Here is a 6,530-nt window from a genome sequence, read left to right as displayed (position 1 = left end):
AACTTACAAAATTCTATCTTTATATCACCATTCTCCACCAACTCTCTGATGAAGTGATATCTAATCTCAATGTGCTTGCTTCTCCCATGAAAAATCAAATTCTTGGACAATGCAATTGAGAAGATGTTGTCACAAAAGATTATGGTTCCATCCTCTTTCCTTTCATTCAAATCTATCAAGATACTCCTTAACAAAATAGCTTGACATGTTGTTGCATTCACCGCTATGTATCCAACCTCTACTATAGATTCAACAATAATAGGTTGCTTCTTGGATGCCCATGAAATTGCACCCAATCCCATATGAAACATGTGTCTAGAAGTGCTCTTCCTATCATCTAAACTTCCAACCCAATCACTATCAATCTAACCAACCAACTTAAAATCATTATCTACAATATAAAAAATCCCAAATCCCTTAGTACCATTCACATACCTTAGGATCCTCTTTCCCACTTGCCAATGGGAATCCTTTGGTGTTTCCATAAATCTAGAAATCAAACTTACTGCATGCATTATGTCAGGCCAAGTTGTTGTCAAATACATCAAACTTCCAACCATACTCTTATATAGTATTGGATTCACACTTTTGCTACAATCTTTCTTACTAAACTTCAGACCTACTATTGTTCATATTGGGGCTACCTTACTGTTCTACATTTTGAATCTCTCCAAGATTTTCCTTGCATACTTTTCTTGAGAGATGAAGATTCCATCATGCATTTGTTTTACTTCTATGCCTAGAAAGTACTTCAAGAGACCTAGATTCAAATTCATTTTTCATGGCCTCTTTGAACTCTCCAATTAGAAAATTGTCATTTCTAGTGAAGATTAATTCATCAACATACAAGACAACAATCAACACTTTACCATTCATTTCCTTAATGTAGAGAGTGGGCTCACCATCGCTTTTGCTAAAGTCATTTCTCATAAAATATGAGTCAATCTTATTGTACCATGCTTGTGAGCTTGCTTTGGTCCATATAGGGCTATCTTAAATCTATACACCTTGTATTCTTCACTCAAAACTTCATAACCAGGTGGTTTCTCCACATAAACCTCTTCTTTCAATACACCATTCAAGAAGGCAAACTTCACATCCATTTGATATAAGTGTTAGGCTACAATTGCTATGACAACACACACAGTTTCCATTCTTGCAATCGGGGCATATGTCTCATCATTATCTCTACCATACTACTGCTTGTACCCCTATACCACTAAATGTGTCTTATGCCTATCTATTTTTCCTTCAGCATTTCACTTGGTCTTGTAAACCCATTTCACTCCAATTACTTGTTTTTTGGGAGGAAAAGTAGTTAACTCCCATGTCTCATTTCTTTCAATAGCATCTATTTCCTCATCCATAACATTACACCATTTCTCTTCCTTCATAGTTTCTTCACAGTAAATTGGATCACTATGAGAAAATAATGAAAAATTAACACTCTTGTCATAATCTTCCTCATACCTTTCATCTTGGTATATCTCCATTAGACTCTTAGTCTTTCTTAGCAATAGGGAAGTGAAAGTGGGATCTGAATTCTCAATATTACTATTGGTACTAGTTTGCGTACTAGCTTGGGGTTGTCTTGAACTTCTTAGGCCTATCACTTGGCATGTAAGTAGTTGCTTGCCTTTTTGCCTTTGTCTGTAATTATCAATATTTGTTGCTCCATCATCCTTCTCATCACCAACGTCTTCCTCTTCCTCATCAATACTTGGCACTTTGCTTGAAGTTCTTGAGGATTCATCAACTGAGCCATCCCATGACTAATTTTCAAGAAACTCCACATCTCTTGAAATGATGATTTTCTTGGTGATTGGATCATACAATCTATAAGCCTTTGATTCTGAGCTATAACCCATGAAGATACACTTCACACCTTTGTCATTTATCTTTTTCCTTTATTCCTTAGGCACATGTGCATATGCTACACATCTAAACACTCTCAAGTGTTTAATTGTCCATCTTTTCCTTGACCATGCCTCAAGAGGTATCTTGTCACAAACTAACTTTATGGGACACATATTAATTAAATCTATTGTTGTTGCTATAGCTTCTCCCCAATATTCAGTTGAGAGTCCTCTTTCTTTTATCATGCTCCTCTTGCTTTCATTACGCTTCTTTCCATTTCAACAATGGTCCTATTCTTCCTCTCAGCCACTACATTTTGTTGCAGAGTACAATTGGCTGTAAGCTCTTTATTTATGCCATTCTACCTACAAAAATTTACAAACAAACTGGATGCATAGTCTCCTCCTCTATTTGCTAAGGACTTTTACATAGTGTCTACATTCATTTTTAGTCATGACACCCATGTTCTACTACTGAAAAATACACCCATGTCCTACTACTGAAATCATCTATGAATGTCATAAAATAAGTGCTCCCCCCAATAGAATTAATTTGCATAGGGACTACTAAATCAGAATGCACCAACTCTAATGGTGCTCTAGCCCTTCTAGAATTTCTAGAATTAAAGGGAAGCCTATGTTTCTTAACCAAAATGCAAGCCTCACACTTTTCATATGAATCTATTATGTTTGGAAACCCATCTACCATTCCTTTCTTGGACAACAAATTTAAACCAACAAGGCCAAGATGTCCATACCTGAGATGCCAAAGCTTGGAGGGGTCTTCAATCACACTCCTAAGAGCTCATTTCTGATGCATTATTGCACATGAATGCTTGGGAGGTGCAACACTGACTTGAGAAGAGAAACATGTCTCTATCCTCAATGGAAACATTTGGTTCTTTGTCATTGGGACTGCTACAAGTAATCTATTACTACCATCCTACTCATGAATGACACACTTGTCATTTTCCATCAGCACCTTGTATCCATTTTGAATAATTTTTCCAACACTCATCGAGTTGTACTTCATACTAGGGGAAAAACATACATTATGCATCTTCTTCTTCTCACCTTGCTTGGTGCAGACCATGATAAATCCTTTGCCCACTATAAGAATGGTTCCATTATTTCCCATCTTAATTTTAGACTTAAAAGTCTTATCAATGAAAGAAAATAAACTCTCATTACCACTCATGTGGTTGCTACAACCATTGTCTAGGTACCATACCTTACGGATTTCTTCTTCACCAATGTTACATATGATGAAAGTTGTGGGATTGTTTGCATTTCCCATGTTCACATCAGCTACATTAGCATTCTACTTTGACTAATCACCCCGCTTCTTCCAACATTCATTAGTATAATGCCCATATGTATGAAAGTAATAGCATTCTACATTGCTCTTATTGGAGTTGTAATTCTTCTTACTGCCTCTAGAGCTATTTTGAGATGTGCTTTCTCCCTCTTGGTTACTTGCTCGTCCTGAGCTTTCTACACAAGGATTCCTTTGACAATTCCTTCCATGACCTCTACTTCTTGAGCCTCTACTAGAGCCATTTCTTTCTCTCCCCCTACCTCTTGAATTCTCTTGAGCATTGAAAGACTACTCTTGGGAAGTTGTTGTTGATCTATTGATCTAGTGCTCATGGGTTTGAAGAGTTCCCATCAACTCATCCATGGTCAATGTGGTGAGATCCTTTACTTCCTCAATGGTCTTCACAATGTTGTCATATTTATAAGTTAAACTCCTCAATATCTTTTCCACAATCCTCTACTCTTCATAATCTTCTCCATTTGATTTGAGTCAGTTTATCAAAGTGGAGATTTGTGAACTAAACTCTACAATAGGTTCATTATCCTTCATCAGAAGGTTCTTGAACTCCCTTCTGATCATCTATAGCTTTACTACTCTAATCTTACCAGTCCCCTTGAAGTTCGTCTCAAGGATATCTCATGCTTCCTTTGCATAATTTTCTATTGCAATCTTGGGAAAGACTGTCTTTATCATTGTTGCCTTAATTAGACTTAATTTCTTTGCATCCTTTATCCTTGACATTTTCATCTAAGTCTTTTGTGGGTTTATGAGGGAAACATATAGTTCTGGGACTATAACATCATTGATTCCATTGATCACAAACTCCCACAAGTCATTTTCTACCATTATGGTTTTCATTTTCTTTTCCCTTGTATCATAATTTTTTCCATTAGAAGGTGGTGGTTTCTGCCATATCTTTCCTACATCTCTTGCCATGTCAAGTTCCCAAAAAAAAAAATCCCCTAACTCACTATGGATGTGGGGCCTCAAAGCTTTGATACCATGTAAATAATTCAACTTCACAACATAAAATTTTGCTTGACAAAAGAGGGTGTTGAGTGACAGTTTTCTCGGCACACAGTGGATTTTTGGTGCCTAGTGACTTGACACACAAAGAAGCTGAGTAAACTTGGCACTAAGGGAAACTCAGCACAAGAGGATGTCGAGTGAGCTCGATCATTGAAGGCAAGGTGGAGCTTGATGCTGTGGTTGATGAGTGAACTTAGTCTCTAAAAGAAAGTGGAGTTCAAAAAGATTGACAATCAACAAACACTTAGACCAAGTGAATTCAATCAAAAAAGATATCGAGTGAACTCAGTAGGAACAACAAAAGAGAGAGCTCGATTACAAAGTAAACCAAGTGAGTTGTTTAATAGACTTACATTCTAACCATTTCTGGCATTAAAAAATAGAGAGGATAACTTCAAAATTTACAAGTATGAATATCTCAAATACAAAACATGTAATATCAAATAGAGAGGAGACAACAATAAGCCAAGTATGCTTGCTTGCTTTCTTTCTATTCAACTAGGTTAAACTATTACAAAAATTCTAGGAGCATTCAGCTTCAACTAGAAAACACTAAAACTTCAACTAATAAAACTTAAACTTACAACACTAAGGGTTGCATACAATAATGCTTGGAGAAATCACTACTTCTTAGGACAAAACAATATGAACTTATAGAATGAAAAGGAGATTCAATGTGTGTTACTACAAACATGAAAAGTGAACCTTCTTCCTATCCTTTGATCCTTTTCTGAATATTCTTCTTCTACTCTAATCTATTGGTCTTCTTCCTTTATCTTCACTCTGCTCTTCTCTTCTTTGATCTCTCTCTCGCTCTCTAACTAAGTGATCCAAATGAATCAGATTCATTCCTTTTGTCTTCTAGCAAAAAAATTTCCCTCTCATTTTTGGATTTCAAACTCACCTACTGAGTTAAATGTTATCAGGTGGGTAGGTGAGCATTTGGCTCTAGGGGAAACTGACCAAATGAAATAAATTTCTAACATCATCTAAGGGTAATAAAAATCTCAATCTGCTAATTTTCCAATTTTAGGGCTAACTGCACTAACCTATCACATATGTGAAGGTGAAAAAACCTTGGAAGGATTGGCTATGGGAATCTTAGGCAAATGTCATTTTTTTTTTGGATGAATAGAGGAGAGGGAGTGAAAGAGAAGGATCCAATTTACTAAATCCCCCACAAATTCCAATGTATCTTAGCCAAAACGCAATGGGATGACTAAATTAGAGGAAATTAGGTATGGTACTCAAAATCTTAATGAAGTAGATAGGGCTGAGGACATAGCTAATCAAAGACACCATCTATCTTCACAATAAATTTTCTCTCAATTCTCAAATAAATTGATGCAAATAATCCCCTTCAAAAGCACGCACTACTTAACCATTCTTGCTAATTAGATTCATGATATAATCAAAGACAGTTACCTTCACAATATAATTAGAGGTAGGAAATAGTGTTAAGAGGATAAAATTCCCACAAAGAAAGACAACTTGATAATATTTTAATAGAATATGCATATAAATATATTTCTTACAGGTATTTTGGGGGTCTTTGGCAGCCTGGTGAAAGATTCAAGTGCATTGAAATTGGAGAATCAAAATGTTGTTTTAGAGAGCCTCACAATATAAAATTCAAAACATAGAAAAATGCTTAAATATAGTAGTGTTTCAGGTCACTACCAAATGAAACACCAATTTTGTTTCTGGCAAACCATTTGTGGTATCCAAAGATGGATTTCTTTTTGATTTACCAAATATAGTGTTCAACTAGGCCTACAACACTACTCACCATTTGTTTCAACTTTCAAACTAACGACCACAATAATTTCTCCCTTTCTTTGGTTTGCTCTTGTTCCAGATTTTAACCACAATAGTTTCTCCCTTTCTCTATTTTTCTCTTGTTCTAGATTTTATATTTTTTTATCATAGCTGTAAACAACACTCTAATTAGAGATTTCTATCTATTAAATTATGTCATCTCTATTTAATTATGCCATTTTGTTTTCTTTTCTTTATAGTTTTCTTCTTTTTCTTGTGCTGCATTTTGTAATCTATTATTTAGTGCAACTTTGTCTATCTTGTAAGAAATATAGACTTGTTAGAAATACAATTTCTTTAGTTGTAGAGAGAGTTTATAGGATAGATCCATTCTGTGAAGAAATACACATAGAAAAGAAGTACGTAAGGATAAGAGCCAAGTTCAGACAATGCTTCTGAATCAGTGACAACAGATGCATCTAGCAGTTTTGTTCCTATGTTGAAATGAGATATGCTAATAGATACAAATGTTTGTTGTTGAATAATACACCACAAGCCACTTATCTATG

Source organism: Cupressus sempervirens, chromosome 3, assembly GCF_028749045.1.
Source record: "Cupressus sempervirens isolate cs-2001-9-10 chromosome 3, ASM2874904v1, whole genome shotgun sequence".
NCBI lineage: Eukaryota > Viridiplantae > Streptophyta > Pinopsida > Cupressales > Cupressaceae > Cupressus > Cupressus sempervirens.
This window is presented reverse-complemented; position numbering follows the sequence as displayed.